This window comes from Carcharhinus amblyrhynchos, chromosome 15 (assembly GCF_965287045.1).
Source record: "Carcharhinus amblyrhynchos chromosome 15, sCarAmb.v2.hapA, whole genome shotgun sequence".
Classification (NCBI taxonomy): domain Eukaryota; kingdom Metazoa; phylum Chordata; class Chondrichthyes; order Carcharhiniformes; family Carcharhinidae; genus Carcharhinus; species Carcharhinus amblyrhynchos.
Genome location: NC_137338.1, coordinates 37,073,736 through 37,089,562, shown reverse-complemented (window position 1 = coordinate 37,089,562; position 15,827 = coordinate 37,073,736). Strand labels below are relative to the sequence as shown.

The window sequence follows — 15,827 nt, the reverse complement described above, 5'->3', positions numbered from 1 at the left end:
TTCTCACTATAGATACTCCGAATGGAAACTGACTTCGGGTCACCAGCTAAGCAATACCCACAATAATGCCACAATCTTTGGCCATCCAAGTGAGTCCTGTTATTTATTATCTATTCTATTCCCATAGTCCCCAGCTGCCATGCATTTGAACACCACAAGGTTGATCCTTTGTCACTTATAGTATTGGCATTAGGATTGGCACAAGAACTCTCTGATGTACCAAAGCTCTGATAGAACAGCCAAATAAACTGTCTTCTCTGAAACATAGCTGCATAATTTCCATTGGTCGTTTTGAGGACGATCTAATGTGGTTATAAACACTGGCGTACTTGCTTATGCAACATGTTAAGTATTCAAGCATTCAAGAGAAGAATGTCAGCCATAACTGAACACAAAGCGGCTCTTGACACTATGGTCTCTGACAAAGTAACTCTGCAATGCCAGTCCATTGCATGGTTCAAACTTTTCCCTCAAGGCAGACCTTGGCCTGGTGAGCTTTCAAGGATTTTGAGAATGAACTTTTATAAATTTGTAAGGGAATAGCCTTCCACTCAAAGCTCATCGTGGCAGTCAGGGAGCTGTGGGTCCATCTTTGCGGTATCATTTTTACCATTTCTCCACTCCAAAACACATGCCATTGTCAATCTAGTCATGAAACTCTGGATGGTGGATGCTCCCCCTCCCATAATGTCATAGCATTATGGGCCAAGTGCTGGGAAATGGGATTAGAATAGACAGGGGCTTGATGGGCGATGTGGGCACATTGAGCCGAAATGCCTCTTTCTGTGCTGTAAAACTCTACATCAGTGCTGCAAAATAAACTCCAGTCTGAAGCCAGACTTTCCAAAGATATTTTGAAGAAATACAACTGTGAATGAGGCGACAAGGTAGATGTTAAATATTATACCTCAATAATTGGTAACTCCAATGGAAATGAAGTGATTGAACTAGGTACAAAGAGACCTCATAAGGGGTCACTTGCATTTGGACCCAGGTTGGCTGGGAAACATCCACATTACAGAAGCAGCTTTTGGGGGCAAGTGAGAAATTATTACAGTGTAACAATCAGCTGCAGGCCAAAAATATGAATAATTTTAAAAATAAATGAAGGGCAAATCCTTTAAAAATAATGATACTGAATAACATTGATAAAAAGGAAAATGTTAATAAGCCATTGTGAAGATGGATAAATAAGGTATTTTTTTAAAAAGAGGAAAGAGAAGCCATACAAAGGAAGAGAAAGTGCAAAGTTTGCTGTAATAGGTCACGAGATGTTGGAGGTGCAAAAACAAGGGGTTTAGAAGACGAGAGGAATAATATATTTTAAAGCCTTCCAATGTGATCTTAAGGAAGTCACAGTTCTAAAGAAACGGTGGCACTGAAACTGTCAAAAGACATTTAATACACAAAATTAACAAATCCCCTGGGTCAGATGGTGTGTAATCATAGAGCTATGAAGTAGATTAAGGAAATCTTTGCAGTCTATTGCCTTAACTAATATTAGACACAGGCAAATCCTTGCAGAACTGGAAACAAGTTACACAAGGAATAATTTATTGAACTCAATGTTGCTGACTGCAGCCTCACCAACCACCAGCTCAATGAAAGCTTGGGCACAGGTTGGCCAAATTTAAATTCTGACCTTTGCTCCAGGCATGTAGAGTTCCCACTGGCACCAGTCTTGGAGTAACCCTTACAGTGTCAACAGGCAATAATCCTGGGCCACACCACAAGCTCATCCATCTAAAATTAATAGCAGCCTTGTCCAACAAGTAGATAGGCGGGGTACTGTATAATAAAAAAGCTATTTAGACTTGGCAGAGGAGCCTGACAAACTTCCTTAACTTTGTTGAGGATGTTACAAAGTAGAAATTCAAATTCCACAAGGTACAAATTTATTTCAACTTTCAGAAAACTGATGAGATAGGCCTTTACTAAAAGCCATGAGTCTGGTGTCAAACAGGTGACTGGATAAAAAGTTGGTGAAGTGTACCATTGAGAATTGAAAGATTGAAGGTGGGTGGACATGTTGAATGCAATATTGCAAGGCTTGTTGCTTTTAATCCACATTCATAATCAGGACTCTAAAACAAAATGCAACATTAATTCTTAAAAGATTTATCCCAGGAATTATTATTATTAATAAAGAAAATGACCCTGTACAGACAATTCAATAAATCAGGGTGATGGACTGAGGTTTTGATTGGCTTTGAAACAAAAAGGGAGAAATTAGTTTCCAAAAGGGTTTGGTAGAATTAACTTTCTGGTTCACATCAGCAACAGACTTGTTGCCACTTTCACAGGAGCGGGTGGTTGAATCATTGCCCTGTTTCAGTAGAAGCCTCCTTTAAAATGTGAATTAAGGAGGGATGCTGTATACTGAATCCAATTACTATTTTGGGGTGAATATTTCGTGTCCATTCTCCATGCATGCACTCACTTGTGATAAAGCTGAAATAACTCTTATAAGGTGAGTTTGAAATTACTTCTGTGGTATTAGGAGTATTTCTTTTGGGTACCCCCAAAATATCTGGGATGCTGCAGTCATAGGTTTGTCTGCTCCCAGCAATCTGGGCTGGACCATCCTGGACTGCCCAATGTCTGAATCTGGCAAGTTGTACAGGACATTGGAACACAAGAAATCTGAACAAGACATCTGCAGCTTGCTGTGAAGGCCCAAGCAAAATGGATACAAAAAGAGATTTTGGACAGCCCAGAGGGAAAAAAAGGGTGCGGTAGAAGAGAAAGTGACCCAGCCTCCCTTTTGGCTCTCTGTCAAAATCAGGGCATGGAATCATTGGAATGCCTCCCGTGTGATTTCCTTCCACAGTGCCAGGCCAAAAGAAAATGCAATATAGTAGAGAAGAATTCCAGTCCCTCATGCCCGGAGGTTATTCTGTAACTTTACAATGCCCCATTCAAACATCATACTAGCACTGTGATCCTGGCCAATAAGCCAAGAAAACCTATACAAGCATGGGGAGGGTGTAGAGAAGAGCAACAAAACAGATCTCATATGTAACCGAGTATTTAAGCAGCTGGAATTCTACAGCTTTTAACGTTAAGGCAAGTTCTTTGCACACATTAAATGGTGCAGATTAGAACAGATTTCTGGTCCTACTTAGATTTGAAGTAAGCAAATTCAGGCAGTTACATATTTAAAAATGAATACATTAAAAAACCCTCTCATTTCAAAATATATGTATTTCAATATCAGGTAAGGACAAGGTTTGGCTTAACTGTGACGTTGAGCAAAATCAAACAGCGGGGACACAAGTGGACTGCAATGGATCAGCAGCCCTGTTTTGTACCCGGCTAGTCTCCTTTCCATTGCTTTGGACTCCTGCTGAAGTTGATCTTCACCTCCCCGCAGGAAAGGTTCACACATGAAGAATGACTTCTTCAGGGAGATTCCAAAGGAATTCCAACAGCTGTGGGTCTACAAGTCACCACAAGTTGATGTCTGCAGGATGGGAGGGGACAGCAGAGAATCTGGTAGAGGCAGTTATTAGATTAGTTTAGTATAAAAAAAAGTGTCAGTTTGGTCAAAACAGTTAGAAAGATCATTTTCACAATACTCTGGGCAATACTTTAGTGGAGTGGATTTCCCCTCTTTTGTAGGGCTTAGTGCAATTTTCATTCCATCAAAATTAATGGGACAATGGACCAGGATCAATAGTCAGGTAAGCCTCTCACTAAATTATTCTGGTCTATATCAAAGTAAAACAAATTTTCTCCAGCTGTGGGGGATTGGTTGGGGTAAAAAGAGAGAGAGAGAGAGAGAGATGGATGGATGGAATAAAAAGGAGAAATTGGGGATTAATGGACAGCACAGCTGTTAGCACTGCTGCCTCACAATGCCAGGGATCCAAGTTCAATTCCTGCCTTGGGTGGCCATCTCTGTGGAGTTCACACAGTGTCTGTGCGGGTTCCCTCTGGATGCCACGGTTTCCTCCCACAATGCAAAGGTTTACAACTTAAGTTATGCAAGACCATGCTAAATTATCCCTTACTGTCCCAAGGGATTTAGGTTAGGATTAGCAGTGTTAATATGTGGGGACTCGATGGGCCAAATGGCCTCTCTCTGCACAGCAGGGATTCTATGAATCAGCAAACTTAATAGTTTTTGCTAATGCTATTTTGGAATTGGCTTATAGAAAATGGAAAATAATATAACCAGAATACTCCTAATCTTAGATCCCAATCTTTTTTGCTCTGGGGTCCAATTTAAACTCATTGCTGGCATCAAAAGCTCACCATGTGGTGATTTGGAGCCATCAGGCACTAATCTGCAACAGCACCCCTTAGCAAGTATAACTCCTAAATAAAGCCAAATGATCCCAGGAGCACACTCATTATCTTTTTAGAACTAACAGCCCTCTTGTACAGATACCAAGTTCAAAACATTTTCAATGATGGGTACATTTTGAAAGAAGTTATTAAGCATGCCCATCAAGTAGTGCTGGAACTATTATTGGAGTCCAGGAGTTCAAAGTTCATTTTTACAGTTGATGTGGGTTTCCTCTGAAATACCTCGAAGATGACTAGGCTCACCACATCCACATTCTAAAACATTTTTTTTTGAGTTCTCCTAACCAAATTGTTGTCAGCAGGATCACGCCAACAGGAACTGAATCATTCATAATACTCAAATACTGAATAGTCACTTCACTTGTGCTGAAGTTACAACACAAATGCCAAGATGTCCAAAAGTCCCTAATTATTTGTGCTGATTCATTCCACCATGATTACATACCGTACAAACACTGGGTACACACAACTGCCCCACTGCAAGAATCTTTTGACTATTCAGTGAGAAACATTTTAAAATGTCATTACTGACTGACTGACTGGCTGCAACTGCAACGGTTAGCCCAGATACTCAATCAAATAATTGTTACGGCCACCGTATGCCCCTGAATTATGGGGCAGGTTAGGCTCCAATATACTGAAATTTATATAGATTCCAGGATAGATGGTTTCCTCCAATTGGACCAGGTTCAATTCTGGTTCCAACTGGACTGATTCAAACACAAGCTGATTCATCCAGATTTATTTTGAGAATAAGAACCAAGTTACAATGATTCACTGTGGGAATAACTCACATCCTAACTAAGTTCCCGTTCATTTATCCTTTTGCCAGACTTCTTAAAAGGCTAGTTATCTTTTCCCAGTCTGTAGAGATGGAACCAGCAGCTGAATTTTAAAAGGCAAGTTTGTACATTCTCAGATGGCTAAATAAGATACACTTGTGTGAATTAATTTAAGCGCAGGGTGAAGATCACAACAGCAAATGAACTCATTTACAATTTAATTATCAATACTGTCTGTACAAATAAAGTCTTGTGTCTGGAATTTTTTCAATTTCTGATATTCTAGCTTTGACTAAACATAAAGTTAGGAGCTTCTCCAACAGAAATCCAAGAGCCCTATAGGAATATTTACCTTTTATTCACTCATTAGGAATTCTTTGTTTAGTCAGATAAACTAACATTGCAGTGATTCATTTTCTACAAGCAGCTTAATCCCCACTCTCACCTCCCCGCCCCCATTCCCCCCCCCCACCAAAAAATGGCTTTAAAACCAACTTTTAGATGGGAAGTTGTACTGTGATTAAAACTGGAACCATTGCTATTATCTCCTGTACCTAGCTTTAATGGATTTTGTTCTACTGTCTTTTCAAACCTAAAGAAGGTTAGATTCATGGTACTGTCACAGAGGCAGATTTACAGTTAATGACCTAGAAAAGTTAAAATTATGAGCTTTTACACTTTTGCAACATCATCAGCTTAACGTTTCAATTACTAACTACTACTGCAATAACCATTAGATCTGACCAGACCTGGAAAATTCTCAGGTTAATGGGCAGCACTGTGGCACAATGGTTAGCACTGCTACCTTACAGTGGCAAGGACTCAGGTTCAATTCTGGCATTGGGTGACTGTCTACGTGGAGCCTGCACACTCTCTTAGGTGTCTGTGTGGGTTTCATAATTCAGGGACATACAAAAGCACAACAGTTAGATCTGATCTGTTTCAAGTTGGTTGACTTCAGTCTGGGTAGTGAGTGTGTTACAATTGCCCTCCATCCCTAATCCATGGAGAGGAGAAAACAAAAAACCAATAAATATTTCTGCTTTTGGCTGCCATCTAGTGAAATCTGCTGGCAAATGTGTAAATCTTGGTCTCCTTGCTTTCCTGGAATATCTTCTCTATGTTGGTATTGTTCACCTTGTTCCATCCTCATACTTGTGCCAAGTTTCTCAGATGTTCTCTTCTGTGCAGAACTCATCCTGTCATTTCAATCTCCATATTTCCCCTCTCCTCTGAATTTAAGGCAGCAACTCACTCACGACCACCACCAAGGGCAACTAAGGATAGGCCCACATCTCTCAAATGCATAAAAACAAATGACTGCCGTTTAGTGCCCTCTCTTTCAGTACAAGTTCTATTTTCACAGCCACCCCTTGTCACCTAACATGGCCTCAGACTTCACATCTATCTCCAACCACATTTCTGTATCCCTCAGCACCCATATCCAAGTTAATCTCTAGGAGCACTCCCCACTCAAACTCTGTTTCCAAGCCCTTTATAGCCTTACAATTCACCACCTCGATACTTTTACAGCGAGTTTACTCAAACATTCCGTAGCTTCCATTTTTGATGGCCTTGTCCCTTGTCATTTCTCCCGGTTTGGCCCCAACCTTTGCTTCATCAGGTCCACCATGACAGACGGGAATGGAGTCATTGCTCAATGAGTTGAGCTATTCATCACCTAATTGGACTTGACCACATTAAGCACTATATGGGACCACACATTCTTCTCAACCCACACACCATTCCAGGATTACTCCCAACAGCAAACACAACATCAGATCTTTTCTCACAACTAACAATCCCCTGCAGTTCAGCTGCCTGACCCCATTCCAGTAGCCAAATTTTCACCATTTTTGGCTGAAAGTTCACCCCCCCACCCCTTTTCTAGCTCACTTTGTCCATAAAATCTACCAACCTGTCCCCTTGATCCATTCCCACCAACTTATTGATCATGGAGCATCTCTTCCTGTTACCTTGCTAGTTGATGGTGTTGCTCATTGCATACGTGCTGCCAACACTGGTATCCAACTGTGCTTTAACATATCCATCGGCTCCTCCAAAGTTGCTATGCAACAGACCATTTGTTATATATCAAATGTTGAAAGAGCAGAACCTTCCTCCAATTAAATATTGGGAAGTCTGAAATGATTATTCCTGTTACACCTCTGTTCCTTAGTCTCTCCCTCTCTGTGACAATTATAAAACTGAATGAGACTGCTTGCAACCTTGGACATATATTTGACCAAGATGAGTTTCCAAACACAAATTTATAACATCACTAAAACTACCTATTTCGGTTCCTGCAGCATCAGCTGACCCTGCCCTACTTCAGCATCTGCTGCAGAAATCCTCATCCAAGCCTTTGATAATTCTGGACCTATTATTCCTGGCTGACATTCCACATTCTATCCTCTGTAAAACACAAGGCCATCAAAACCTTGCTGTCAGCATCCTAACTTACTCATCAAAATGATCACTGGCGTGTACCCAGTTAAACAGTGCCTCAAATTTGAAAACGAGTTTCTAATTCCCTCCGCAGCCTCATTCCTCCCATCTCTGCACGCACCTACTTCTGTCCTTACGAGACTCCCCAATTTTAACTGTGCCACAACTGACAGCTTTGCCTTCAGCTGCCTAAGCCCCCAGTGTGGAATTTCTCCATAAGTCTCTGCCTTTTTAAGACAGTCCTAAAACCTACCTCTTTGGCCAAGCACCTGACCCAATATCATGTTGTGTCATGGTATCAAAGTTTAATCAAAACACTCCTGTGCCTTGGGGTGTTTTATATTGAAGGCACTATATGAATAAGTTAATAATTGTTGAAATTATAAATCGCTCTCTTAGCAAGAATGTGTCTTTTACAAAACTGCGGTCAATTGCCCAATCTTGACCCCTCTGTCCTTGCAAATCACCACCCTATCGCCAACTTCCCTTCTCTTCCAAGTCCTTGAACATGGCATTACCCTTTAGATCTAATCCCATATTTCCTGGAACTTTGCATTTAAATCTTCCCAATTAAATTTCATTGATGCCATAGCATAGAAATACTGAGCCAAACGATATCCTTATGACCATGTCCTCCTCCACCTTTCTACAATTATACCAATCCCCGTCTGACCCTTCTCTGCTGTCCAATTCAGACAGACTGCTTTACTCCAAACCATCAGCCTCACTTGCACATTATACATACAATCCCTCGGTGACATTATCTGCAGATATAGGATCAGTTCTCTATGGCATACACTGGCCACGCCAGCTCAGTTTCTGTATGGTTCACATTGGCCATGCCAGCTCTATTTGCACCAACTATCTTCACTCTTTCAACATGGAAGAGATTGTGGCTCATTTGAAACTGGATGTCAGACACTTAACAGTTAGCACATATTAGTTAGTTTTGTGCTCAGGTCAGTGTAAAGTCTAATCTTTAGTCAAATATGTACAGTAAACAGTTCTTACAGAAATGTGGTGAACCATTGAAATTAAATATTTAAGTACTGGCGAGTCAGTTACTGTCTTTACACTGGAATTACTCAGCCACCAACCAGTGAAACCAAAAGCATCTCTGGAAGTGGCCTGTGGTGCACGATTAGGGACTTTCTAACCATCTTAAAGTTAAAATTAAAAGGGCTCCCTTGCACACCAGTATTTACTATTTTTAATTAATTTTTTCAGCTGGCTGGCCAGGGCACATTCTTCTCCTGACAGTGGGACACTTAGGCCACAGCCAGACATTACCCTGACCAGTAGATTTGAAATTGGTGCCTGTGCTGTGCACGGTTTTCCCCCTGTTGAGAATGAACAAGTCGAAGTCACAAAAACCTCTGATAAAAGTTTAGACGGAGACAAGATATTTAGCAGTTCAGAAACTGAACAGTACATGCTGACTGCTCAGATTGTTATCATCTAACTCACCAATTCAGAGTGGCCATGGTTGGCATTGTTATTAACACAACCCACTTCATCAATTCTTGCTGTTTGGAATAGATGATTCAAACCACAACAAAAAAGCAGTGGATGCCATATACATGGCCCAAGAGTCTCATCAGTGCATTGTGCAAGGTTGGCTTCACATTTGTGTTCAGAAATGTACGGAAATGACATATTAATGATTCATACTAGGAAGTCGAATGACTGAGAAAAGTTACCAAAATAGTGAAAGTGTTGTCATATAGTTAGGCAACAACTCAAGAGAAGGGAGAATTTTCTGATGTACAAGTTGAGTCATGGGCCAAATTTTCCCTCCAATGACCAATAGGTGAAAACCCAGGTTCGAGTGCCAGTCTAGAGATCAATACTAGTAATAGATGCTACGAGAGAAAATATTGGGTCACATTATATCTAATTGCGGTTGCAAAGGTAGAAAAGCACCCACTTACCTGGGGGGGGGGGGGTGGTGTGTGTGCATGGAATCAGGTACTACAATTATAGTGTTTCTGCACATCAGTAACTGTTATGCAGCAACAATGCAAGGGATCTGGCATTATAGTATCATAAAATTTTCTGAATTTCGCCATTGACATTAAAAGGTTGGAGACAACAAAGAAATGAATCAATTTGTTATTTGCCTTACATTTCTGAACCTTAAATGTGAAGCCAATCCAGCACCTCAGGCTAGTGGCACTTTGGGCTATGCATATGGCATCCACTGCTTTGTAGGTTTGAATCATTTATTCAGAGTAGCAAGAATTGGTAATTAAGGTATCAAGATTGGTAGAGCAAACAAGTGATCTGGCAGAACGTCTTTCAGATAACATTGTTCTGTGCTACCACATGATAGTTGAGTGTTTCAGCTCATGACCCCCTGTCTGATATGTCCCAATCACTGTTACCTTACTGGGGGAAGAAAATCATGAACAAGGAGTCTGATACTTCCCTATGAAAAAGGGAACAAAAACAGAACATCTCACTCTGGATTTCATTAATGGTAACCAGCTCCAGATTAACATTGGAAGTTGGCAAATAGCCAACATCCTCTTGGTAAATTGAGGAATGGCTACAGCAGAACATCCAGAAATAAGTTTAAAAACAAAAAGGGGCTTTAGGACAAAGACTAGTGCTTGACACCTATTCTTTGGCTTAGAAAAGATGATCCAGAAACATGCGTCATTTTCAATGCCCTGGTGCCAAATCCAAATGACACATGCTACATTCTAATATGATTGGCATTATTTGTGCAACAAAAATAAAGTTTATTAGATACTCTTCGATGATATAGTGCCCTTTGAAACTAAATAATAAGAACTATTGGCATGTTTGATGTTCTGAATCTGTGGCACTGAAGTCAGGTGTAACATCATTTACTACACTTTTCTAGCACTTGCAAAAATTACTAATGTTACTAAAACGCCACACTAAATGTTAGCGTTGACTGGAGTTTTTTTTTCATTTTGGTCACCTCCATACAGTATAATGCAGTAGCAGCTGAAGTTTAACACAGGAAAACGCAATACAAGGTTCCATCTATCGAGTCCAAGAAATTTATGCCCACCCCCAATATCAGAAAAGCACAGTCCATTCTTGCCTTCACCATTCTGGTGTGAATAAGAGGAACATGTCTCTGGAGAAGCAACAAGAAACTGAGCAGTACTTTCCATAATGCTAAAATCTCCAGTAAATAATCAAAAAGGTGCATGAAGTAGAATTTCAGTTGGTAATTATTTTGTCAACTGCCGAAGTTCCCAAATGTACTATTATTTACACTGGCTAGCCCTATAAATGTGACCTGTGGAGGTGGGAAAAGGCGGGAGGAGAGGAAAGAGAATGAAGACCAATTAATGCAAAGTTATGGATAATTATTTGCTGTTGAATTACAGCCAGTGGAACTGTGTTGCAGCCAAACTCATTTCATCCCGACAACTAGCCGAAAGGGAATATTCATCTTCTGTTTGACCTGGATAAAGATAAAAGGGCATTTTGCTAATTTTCTGAGTCATCCAGTCATTGCAAGCAACACATTTTGTGCTCCATGCTGGTGTTAAAATATTCTATTCAATATTCAACTGCAGAAAGGAAAACAAAAATAAGAGAAAAACTCCATCAGAACTGATTCTGCACTGCTCCATTAGGTCTTTCATGACCAGAAAGTTGAAATGGGATAGCGTTCAGAGCATTGCATAGTATAGTCAGGAAGTGTTATGGATAATTTTCTGATTAAAATGTGTATGATTTCTTGTGCCCAGCCTATTAATTACTGTATTAGCCATCATGAGATGCCAGGCAACAGACCAGGTTTACTGCCATTTTCCAAATCACTCTTTCTTCTATTCCCCTCCAACAGATGACTAGGATCAGGAAATCACCATGGAAGATTCTGCAAATAAATCCATCTCCCACTAATCTGCAGCCACAGGCCAGATCATGGCTACTGAGGGAATTGTGTTATCAACTTCACATAATGACTGTCAAATCTGGTATTTTACTTGCCAAGTATTTATAGGCAAATCTTCTCCACAAAGTGTAGCACACTATGAGCTAGGTGACTGAAGATCCCCATGAACAAAGACTAAAAGTGATCTCGAAAGACAATCCCTGAAGTTTGCAGTATTTTAAATCATTTCTATCACATGCAAATGTTACCAGTTGCACTAATAGTTTAGGACAGATTCTCCTAGCTGAACATGCACTGATTGTGCCTCAATAGAAGTAGACTAACACTAGCTTTAACCTTTGTAATGCTTAAAAATCAAGATCGATTTTTTATTAGTTTCCTATGTTGTTTTGTTATTTTCCAGTTCAAAAGGGAAAGAATACTTTTACTTGGGTACTACCTTAGTACACCAAATCAGGGAATCATCTATAGGTTAAACACTCAACATTTGCTTCTCTCTATGATAACAACTTAGTGCCACCAACCACAGTGGGTTGAAAATCATTATTACTCAACCAAAGTCTCATCTTCTGCAGGTATTTCATGGATTGACTCGCTCTGGATCTCAACTTATGTGGGAAGAGCTCAGATTTCCACCCATGGTGAAATTCTATTAAATTATACCCCACCCATTCTCTGAAACATTACTCATTCTGTAGGAGGGCCCTCCTCCACAACCACAATAACTTGAATTTTCTCCAAAACAAAAGCACATGCAAGGCCCCTCCCAGGAATCATACTTAGCCGGCATGGAAAGGAAATAAAGGGGGCAATTTTGCTGGCTAACAACGATCATCAAGTTGTACCTTTCTAGAACTTACAGGTCCTTGTAATGGCTCCACAATTAAACTGATTGATCTCTCCGCTAGCATCAACCCTGATCATTCTGTCACCTTTAAACACAAGTGTGAGGTGATGTTGAATCAGCACGATTCCTAATGATGACCTTAAGAGAGAGCTTGACTCAAATATCCCATACGACCTTCAGCAATACTTGGCTGAGCAGATACCGCTTTGATCCCTATCATAGAACTTGCAGAACAATTTCAATACTTAAAAACGAATCTGACCCAAATGAACAAGGTAAACAAGGTCCCTACAAGGTTAGCAATCATATCCATTACAACAGGCAAAACATTAGTTAACAAAGCACCCAACTGAACAAGACATACATCCTTTATTTTCATTATTACAAATTTACACTGGTGATGTTTAACATGATATGAAGGGGGAGCCAATAGGGCAGTGGTATTTTCACTGGACTGGTAATCCAGAGACCCAGAGTAATCCTCTGGGGACCTGGGTTTGAATCCCACCACAGCAGTTGGTGAAATTTGAATTGAATACAAAATGTGATTAAAAACTCAAGAAGCCATTATTGATGATAAACAAAACCCAACTGGTTTTTTAATGTCCATAAAGAATGCAAATCTGCTTTCCTTACACGTGACCCCACATCCACAGCAATGTGGTTGACTCTTAAATGCCCTCTGAAATAGCCTAGCAAGCCATTCATTTCAAGGGCAGTCAGGTATGGGCAATAAACGCTGCTCAAATTTTGACATTCACATCCAATAAATGAAAATAAAACGCTAAAATCTGTGGACCAGGGTCCTTCCTCGCAGCTATACTAGCACCAACTATATCAGAGGTGTGGGATAATTAGGGGGACAACTATTAGTTCCATGCTGACAGAGTGCCTGGTCACTTGCATTTAATGCTTTAAAATATATTTAAAGCATATTTTTATTTTCAGGAGCCCAGTTCACTTTCAAGGCCTGGAACCTCACTCTATGGCTTGTTTCACAAAGTTATTTTGCGAATCTTTCTTGCGCTGTCCTTTTTCCACTTGGAGTTACAGTAGATGTCTGGTGGAACTGCAAAGTAAACCTGCATGTCTATTAACTTTCAAAGCAAATTACTAATATTTGTGGTGCCTGTTAGTTCATTCCAAAATCATCCAAAATATTTCCTATTGCTCTTTTACAAGTTGCAACCCTTTCCTCTAAGTGAGTCATAATCAACACTCCGGATCATCAAGATGAGTGCTTACATTCAATGAAAAAGAGGTAATGTTGAACCCATAGAAGTCACTGGTTAGCCTTAATTTACACCATTGTATTCAGTCTTGGATACCAGAGGAAATTGTGTCAAGACCAAGGAAAGGATAAATTTATGATCACAGAAAAAAAAACTTCAGTCAAGTTGACAGACTGGGGAGGAAAATTGGGGAACTCTTATTAGAATAGAAAAAAGGTGAAGAGGACACCTAATAGAGATGTTAAATTTTTTAAAACAGTTGCCTCATGGAAGCCTATTTCCATTATTATAACTAGAGGACAGAATTTAAGATGATCCCAGAAAAGAGGAGGATGTTAGAAGCAGCAGTCATTTGTTTGCCTTGAAACAGAAGATTGCTGGGACATGGACAAGCCTACTGGAAATCATGGGAAGTAAAATCCATTATAGCCTTTAAAACATTAGAAAATTTAAAGAACAAAAAAATTGAAGAACGTCTGGCGGCGGCGGCAGGGGGTGGGGGGCGGTGTGTGTAAGGAAATGGCCTTAAATGGATAACTCTTTCAGAGAGCCAGTACTTTGCATAGAAAGGGTAAATGGCCTTCTTCTGCATTACAAAATTATGAGATTCTTTAGTAATTTCATGCAACCGCCAAGAATTGTGATGATGACAGGATGCCAATAGGTCCATCTCACTGCAGACACTGGTCGTGCCCGACACGCCCACAAGCTTACTAATTTGTGCCACGTATAATGTGCAATCGAGGCACAGAGCCCTCCAGTTATGTATCTTAAGTTTACTGGTTTCTTGAACATGAGTGTCAGGTGTGTGGGGGCAGTGAGACAGGTGTCATCAACATTAAAGATGGGTGCCTGACTTTCTGTTTGCCTTGCTCTAATGGATGGGAGTTGAGATTCCCTGTTTGTGCTGGTGTTTTAAAAAAAATTAAATTAAAAATTTAAATAAGAACACATTTAGAGCTTTGGGTACGTTGAAGGCCATTTTTTTCACCTTTGTATAGAGGACACTCAAAAGGCCTTACCACCACCAAGAAATTATTTAAAATTTTAGCTCCATGCCTCGGTTCCCTGTTGCATGAAAATTAGGAATGCCAACCATTGCCATGATTAGGAATCTCTCCTGTCGTTTACACGGGGGGAAAGAAAGCATGCTTAAACTCAATTTGCTAACATTCCTCCTAGGTAAAAGATTAAATACATGGTTGGCACTTTGGGAATGTTGTCTGCCCTGTTATGGGCTGTCATGCATTAACTGCCAGTGTGCAAGGGAGCGGCAATTAAACTCTTCCACCAAAGAAACTGAAGCACCTTGCATGGTACTGGGCCACACCTTTAATAAGAGTATATACAGTTATTGGCGCCAAAGCCCCAACAAAGTTTTTGTAATAGTTGTTGGAAGCTCCACCCTTAAATCGTTGGGTTTATCTTAAACTAACTTTATTTATTGCTGCTCTTTTATAATTATTTTCCTGTTCAACTCTTCAGCTTACAGGTAGCTGCAATTCTAGTTTCATTTTGACCTGCTCCCATTTCCTAATCATCCTCCCCACACCCACTCACCAAATAAGCATTACAATCGAGTCCAACTAGATTTACATGTGCAAACATTAACCCTTTAAGTACTGAAGTCACCCAACATTAAAACAAGTTACAGTTTCCCACATATAAAAAAGTGGTATAATTCTCCATAAGCCTCTTTGATCACACTGTCAGCATCAGCGAATACAGAGAAAAAAAATCGCATAGATGTGTTTATCTATAAAACACCCAGAAGAATTAACAACATTAATGAGTAGTTTGACCAACCCATATGTCAGAACAGAATATAAGGTTATTACGCCAGCGTTGTCAGGCACTTTACATATTGGTAATTTATTGCAATATGTAGGCACCTTCTACTGTTTTGTCTTAAACACTTGATTTTAAGTTTAATCCGTTCCATACAAAAACAGTCCCCCAAATGATTTAGTTACGTATTTGCAAACGGTGTACTGAAGGAAAAGTACAAGTTAGTGATGACTTTTTCACTCACCCAGTCTGATTAAGTCATCTTTACGGTCAGGCATTCTTTCACCAGCACTTCCTTATGGCTGGAAGTCCCCGGCGTTAAACTGGCTTTTTAAAAAAAAGTTTTAAACCAAAATCCTGCTACTGGATGTCACTTCTGACTCTAAAAGAAACCGCTATTAAACAACACAAAAAAAAGAAAAATAAGCAAGCAAAAGGGGGGGGGGGGGGAGGGAGAGACCACACACATATTATTGGTGGTTTTCTTAAGGAACAAAAGCGTCTTATTTTCATTCCAAAACAAGGAACAAATGTGC

The 15,827-nt window shown here is 40.0% G+C and overlaps 1 protein-coding gene across 1 annotated transcript in view; it reads right to left on the bottom strand.

Moving 5' to 3' along the window:
* Positions 1-15,587, bottom strand: part of dipk2b (divergent protein kinase domain 2B) — a 107,200-nt gene extending 91,613 nt beyond the window's left edge. The window contains exon 1 of the mRNA XM_080203268.1: positions 15,536-15,587. The gene's annotated coding sequence lies outside the window, so the exon portion shown is untranslated. The remainder of the gene's footprint in view (positions 1-15,535) is intronic.
* Between the last annotated feature and the right edge of the window lie 240 nt (positions 15,588-15,827).